The sequence below is a fragment of the Nelumbo nucifera genome, chromosome 3 (assembly GCF_055504915.1).
Source record: "Nelumbo nucifera cultivar China Antique chromosome 3, China Antique-T2T, whole genome shotgun sequence".
In the NCBI taxonomy this organism is placed as follows: domain Eukaryota; kingdom Viridiplantae; phylum Streptophyta; class Magnoliopsida; order Proteales; family Nelumbonaceae; genus Nelumbo; species Nelumbo nucifera.
In genome coordinates, this window is record NC_142651.1 from 53,134,369 (window position 1) to 53,142,019 (window position 7,651).

Here is a 7,651-nt window from a genome sequence, read left to right on the forward strand (position 1 = left end):
AGCTTTTTCTTTCTCTAGCCGAATCAAGCAAGAAAGGTTTACGTTAGCAAATCTTAGGATAGATTAGAAAAGATCGTTTCTTCATCGAGATTGCTCTGTTTTTGCTTAGCGTTCGCTGATTTTTTGGTTGAAAGGGTTGCTCACCAAAAGCCTTCCACCATTTCATTGCATGAAACTGAGGAGAAAACAACAAATCCCACCAGCTCACCACCCAACACCGAGTACAAGGTTGTTGTCCTCATGCCCAGAGACAACGAGCCAACATTCATCGCAAAGCCCATCTCTTCAGCCAACATCAGTAGTAGTGATGAACAGGTTTAATAGTTACTTCTGCTCCATCGCTGGAATCCGTGAGGCAAAAGAAAGAGATCTAGAGCTTTTAATTAATTCGAGGGCATTTTCGTAACCCAAAGAAAAACAACCTAGTTTGTTTGTCCCGACTCCTAAACCAAGCACTGTGCAATCCCAATCCAAAATCTCCTCCTCTATAAGAATGAGACATCGTGAAATTCATCTCCCGGTACCTTTGCAAAGCTACACACTAGAGAGAGAGAAGCCCCAAGAAAATAGAAATACAGAGAGAGATGGAGCCAACGGCGAGCTAGATTCTGTATCATTTTCTTTGTCAAGAAAATGATGAACAGTGTATTTTATTTCTAAGGGTATTTTTGACATTTTTAAAAGTCTTAAATCATACATGAGATTGATGGTCTATTAACGATAGGTACTAGATTGTCACAAAATGAAAGTTTGGGTACTAAACTGTCGCATTTTAAAGTTTGGGTACTAAATTGGCACTCACCCTAAAGTACAGAGTACCTATAGGGAATTTTCCCTTAAAAATATTGAAAGTTAACAATATATTATATTAATAAGGGCATTTACTGAAAATAATTAAAATGTACAAATAATAGTATTACTAATAAAAAATACAAAAAAATTATTAAAAATACCCAAACCAGAAATTATTGAAAAATATTAAAAATTATCTGTATTTTTTATTAACTATGGTATTTATTTAGTTATTTAATTTATTTTTACTAAAAGCAAATGTGACTAATATACAAAAATAAATGCTGAAAATTATTGAAAAATACCCATATGCAAAATTTACTAAATAATAATAAAAAAACACCAAAAAATCTGAAAAACCTAAAGCCTAGTTAAACACAAAAAATAATTTAATTGTATTTTATTGCAAAACTTCTAAACAAAAATGAAAAAGATAATGTATTTTAATTATTAATAGCAATATAATTAACAATAATTATTTTTAAACTATAATTTATTGTAATTATTATTTAATCTATAAATAGTAGAAAATTACATTTAATTACCAAACAATTATATTTAATTACCAGGAAATTACATTTAATTAGTTTTAGCCAAGAATTTGGCAATACTTTTCTGAAAATATGATAATTTCTAGAAAATACTGCATTTTAAATAAAAATAGTAATTTAATTATTACAATATTTTAATAATTAATAAAAAGTAACAAGTTGTTTATAACTTAACCTAACCCGATTATATCTATAAATTTGCAATCTCAAGCAACTATTTTCTTTTGATTTAGGTCTAGCTGAGATATGCACCATGCCCATACATTTTCATGGATAATTAGATTTTAAGTCTAATTGGGTATCAAACTCTTGGAGTCCAATGATGGCTTTAGCAGATAGGACCCAAACTAAACAACCCCTAATAAGCTCAACAAGTTACGTGCATATATGGTAAATATTATTATACTAGTAGGGACCCATGTGATGCATGAGAAAATCTGAAAGATTTAATAACTTTATTTTTCATTTAATGTTGATTTATAAAAAATAATTATTGTTAATTGAACATGAACAAATATTTTTTTAATAAATTTAGTTTTATTAATAATTTATAGTAATTTTAATAATTTTTATTATTTTTAAAATGAAATTTTGATTAACTTTAAATAAATAAATAAAAATAATTATAAAAGCTAACATTTTTATTAATTCCACTAATAATTAACAATTATATAGGAATGGCAACCGGGTGGGTTCAGGGCAGGGCACCATCCCTTTCCCTGCCTCATAGTCAAGACACTCTACCCTGTCCCGCCTCGTCCTTAGTGTCACACGGGTTCAGGGCAAGGTAACCACTCCTCACTATCGGGTGAGTTCAAGGGCAAGGCACCCTACTCCTCATCAAGGATGGAGAATCCTTGAATTTCCTTGCCCTGTCCCTAGTATTGGGCGGGTTCAAGTAGAGGTGTAAATTGGGTCATGCTGGGTCAGCACGACACAACTCGCATGTGGCTCGCACAAAATGTGAGTCGTGTTGGCCCATGAGGCGTCCTGGGCCATGCCTCCCTTCTCTAGGATAATTTGGGTGGTCGGTTCGGCATGGCCCATGGCCCGAGCCCGCACGGGCCCGTGCCATGCCATGTGTCGAGCTAGTCCATGGGCTGGGCCTTGGGTCAAGCCATGCTACACACCAAGCCAAGCTCAAGGCAAGGCATCCACTCCCTGTCTAAAGTTTTTAAAATTGGAATGAATAGGCAACCATTATGGGGTCGAACGGTCTGACTGTTCGGTCTGAACAAATGACCCGCTTTGATAGAAAAATAAAAAATTAGAAAAATAAAAAAAAGGCCACAAACTTTTGTCTGGGTTGACAGTTCGACTACATAAGTCAGCGGTTTGCTAACCAAATAAACGGTTTTTGGACAAAAAGCGGTTTTGAGGTGAAACGGTGTCCGATGCCTAATTTTCTCGGTCTACCCATCTAGTTTAATCCAGTTTTGAAGACATTGTCCCCATCAACCCAATATTCAATTTGATGATAGAGGCATGGTGACGGGGACCCGTGCAATGTAGGGGCTTTGTTAAGTGAAAATTAAACAATAGAAATACATAAGAGTATATAATTGTTTTCTATTTTAACTTTTTAATAAACAATCCGATCAAACTCAACTTGAGTTGGTTGGTTTTCTAGTATTTTAGATCGACTTTGTTTAATAAATATATATTTTAAATTTAATTTTTTTAATACGGGAAGGTGGGAAAATTCCCATATTTCTTAGTCTAAAATATTTTATATCATAGATTTAATTTTTGTAATTATTTTTTAATAATACCATTGTAATTTATGAAATTTAAAGTTAATTTTTAAGTTTAAATCTTTTAAACAGAAAAACTAAACAGAAAATAGACCTAAATCGATACAACGCGAGTTGGTGGGTTTTCACCAAAGGTCAATTGGTTTCGAGTGACAAACTACGGACTTGTCCATATCGATTTGGTTGGCAAAACTGCCTGTAATTGAACTGAACCAATCATTGAACACTCTTAATTTTGACTAAATTTATAGTCTAACCTCTAATAAATAACAATAGTTTAATATCCAATAATTATTTAAAAATTATAACAAACGTACACAATCACTGAAAATAAGTTTATAATGAAAATATAATAGATATATAATAAAAATACAATAATTACAAAAATATAATAAATACTGAAAATATACTAAATTAGTTAATAAATAGTGTAATCTCAAACAATAGTTTAATCTCTAATAAGTAGTAATCTATAAATATAAAATAAATTTATAACAAAAATACAATAAATACGATAAATTAAATTTCAAAAGTTAAATAATAGTTGTTTAATCTCCAATAATTATTGATAATTTTCTATTAAATAAAAAATAAAAGATTTATAAATAACTATTGAAATCATATCTATAAAAAAAAATAATTACTAAAAATAAAATAAATATTAATTATAGTATATATAAATATACAATGAATATACACTATTATTGTAAAATTATTTCTAATTAATATAATTTTGTTGGTAGTTATTTTCTATAATTATTAATTGATATAAGTGAAATTAGTTATTTACAATATTATTTAGTTATTGAAATAATATTGTTATTAAAATTCTTAAAATATTAATTATTTATTGAATTTAATAATCCATAAAATTATAATTTTACTATTATTATATAATTCGTTATTCATTTTGTATAATATTAATATGAATTCTATTATAATTATTTTTCCACTTTTAAGATTTTTTTTTAAATTTATTACATAATTTCGTTATTTTAACTATTTAAAATTTTGTCATGTTAAACATTTAAATAATATGTAAAATATTTAAAAATTGTCATTAGTTGAATTTTATTTATTTTAATGTTATTATGTAATATTAAACATTTTGTTATATTATTTATCTATTTTTAATGTTTCTTATTTAAGATTTTTAGTTAATGAAATATTTAAATAATATTTTATTTTTAAAATTAAGTTTTTATTATTTGAATAACATTTAAATTGAATAATTCATAAAATTATAATTTATATTGTTACTACATAATTTCATGATGAATTTTATAAAAATATTTAATTATTAATAATATGAATATTATTAAATCTATTTTTTTGTGTTTTGAATAAATATTTAAATTTAGTATATAATTTCATTATAACATTTAAATAGTTCTGAATTTTTTTAATTGAAACTTTCTTTAGATAGATAGATTAAATTTGGGGGAGAGGATTAATAGGAATTAGAGATAGTTTAGGAGAGAATCTCTCTACTAAATTAAAGATAATTTAAGAGATAAATAGGACTTAAAGATAATTTATGAGATAAATAGTAATTAGAGATAATTTAGGAAAAGGTGGGGGAAAGTAGTGCCACTTGGATAAAGGTTGGAAAAGCATATGTAATTTCCTTATTAGTTTAATGGGTAATTATGTGAAATTATAAAATAAAAAATTCAAAAAAAACAGAAAATTTGGAAGGGGGTTTGAAGCAAAGAGGATAAATAGGAATTCGAGAGAGTTTAGGAGAGAATCTATCTACTAAATTAGAGATCATGTAAGAGATAAATAAGAGTTAGAGATAATTTATGAGATAAATAGGAAATAGAGACAATTTAGGAAAAAGTGGGGGAAACTGAGAAAGTTGTACCACTTGGCTAAACATAAGAAAAGCAAATCCCTCTTTCTTTATGGTTGTTAGAATTTAGAAATAATTAAGCATATGTGATTTCCTTATTGGTTTAATGGGTAATTATGTGGAATTCAAAAAATAAAAAAAAAAAACAAAAAATTAGGAAGGGGGTTTGAAGCAAAGGAGAGGTATGGTGACATGGACAAATCAATATATATATAGAGAGAGAGAGATAATATTGAAATAAAAAATTTTATATTAGTATATATAGAAATATTATATATTTTTTTATACTAAACTGGAATTAAATAAAAAATTAATTTGTAAAAAATCATAGTTTTATAATTAACATAGACCTCTTTATAAAAAAAAAAATGTGCAAGCCCGAGCCCAAGCTTTGTTAAGCGAAAATTAAATAATAGAAATACATAAGAGTGTGTGATTGTTTTATATTTTAACTTATTAATAAACAATCCAATCAAACTCAACCCGAGTTGGTCGATTTTTCTAGTATTTCAGATCGTCTTTGGTTTAATAAATATATATTAATATTTTATATTTTAAACTTATTTTTTTAATACGGGAAAGTAGGAAATTTCCCATATTTGTTAGTCTAAAATATTTTATATCATAGATTTAACTATTGTAATTTATTTCTTAATAATATCATTGTAATTTATGAAATTTAAAGTTAACTTTTAAGTTTAAATATTTTGAACAAACAAACAAAACTGAAAATAGACCCAAATCGATACAACCCAAGTTGGTGGAATGGTCAATCGGTTTCGAGTGACAAATTGCAGACTTGACCAACGCGATTTGGTTGGTAAAACATCCTACAACTAAACTGAATCAATCATTGAACACTCATAATTTCAACTAAATTTAGAGTCTAATCTCTAATAAATAACAATATTTTGATCTCCAATAATTATTGAAAATTTATAGCAAACGTACACAATCATTGAAAATAAGTTTATAATGAAAACATAATAGATATATAATAAAAATACAATAATTAGAAAAATATAATAAATACTAAAAATATACTAAATTAGTCAATAAATAGTGTAATATTAAATAATAGCTTAATCTCTAATAAGTATTAATCTATAAATTATAAAAAATATATAATTACTAAAAATAAATTTATAACAAAAATACAATAAATAGGATGAATTAAATTTCAAAAGTTAAATAATAGTTGTTTAATCTCCAATAATTATTGATAAGTTCCTATTAAATAACAAAAATAAAAATTCATTTATAAATAATTATTGAAATCATATTTATAAAAAACAATAAATAATTACTGAAAATAAAATAAATATTAAATATAGTATATATAAATATGTAATGAATATACACTATTATTATAAAATTATTACCAATAAATATAATTTTGTTGATAGTTATTTTCTATAATTATTAATGTTAAATTTTTATTATTTGAATAACATTTAAATTGAATAATTCATAAAATTATAATTTATATTGTCACTACATAATTTCATGATGAATTTTGTAAAAATATTGAATTATTAATAATATGAATATTATTAAATCTATTAACTTTTTGTGTTTTGAGTAAATATTTTAAATTTAGTATATAATTTTGTTATAACATTTAAATAGTTCTGATTTTTTTTTAATTGAAACTTTCTTTAGATAGATATAGATAAAAAGTGGGGGAGAGGATTAATAGGAATTAGATATAGTTTAGGAGATAATCTCTCTACTAAATTATAGATAATTTGATAGATAAATATGAGTTAGAGATAATTTAGGAGATAAATAGGAATTAGAGACAATTTAGGAGGAAATGGGGGGAAAGTGGTGCCACTTGGCTAAACATTATAAAAACAAATCCCTCTTTGTTTATCGTTGTTAGAAATAGTTAAGCATATGTGATTTCCTTATTGGTTTAATGGGTAATTATGTGGAATTAACAATTCAAAAAAAAAAAAAAAAACAGAAAATTAGGAAGGGGGGTTTGAAGCTGCTGATATGGCAGGACCAATTTTAATATATATATATATATATATAGAGAGAGAGAGAGAGAGAGAGAGAGATAATATTGAAATAACAAAATTTATATTAGTATATATAGAAATGTTATATTTTTTTATACTAAACTAGAATTAAATAAAAAATTTTATTTGTAAAAAATCTTCTATAATTAACATAGGCCTCTTTATCAACAAAAAATGTGCAAGCCCAAGCCCGAGCTCGACCCAACCATCGGGCCTAGATCTTGAGTCTGAGCCCGACCCTTATATAAAGCCCGAAGCTCGAGCCCAAGCCCGAATCCCGATCTGTACACAAAATGTCTTATTTTTATTATACTTTTATAAAATAATATTATATTAATTTAGTAATAATTTAATAAATTAATAACATAAGTACTTGTTTATGTATGTAATAATATCGGGGCCGGGCTTATTTGAGAAAGCCTGAGCTCGAGCCTACGGGCCTGAAATTTTGTGTAAGCCTGAAAAAATAACAGTGAGGTTAGGCCGGGCCATCGAGCTACCCGACCCATGAACTGGTCTAATTGTATGTATAAACAATTGTATACATAAAAAATCATAAGAAATAAAAATTTAAACACCTTTTTCATTTTTTTTAAATGGACCTCTCATAGCTTGGTCTGGTCCGCAGCCTGACCTGGCCCAAGGCTCGGCCCATAGACTAGCCCAGCATGG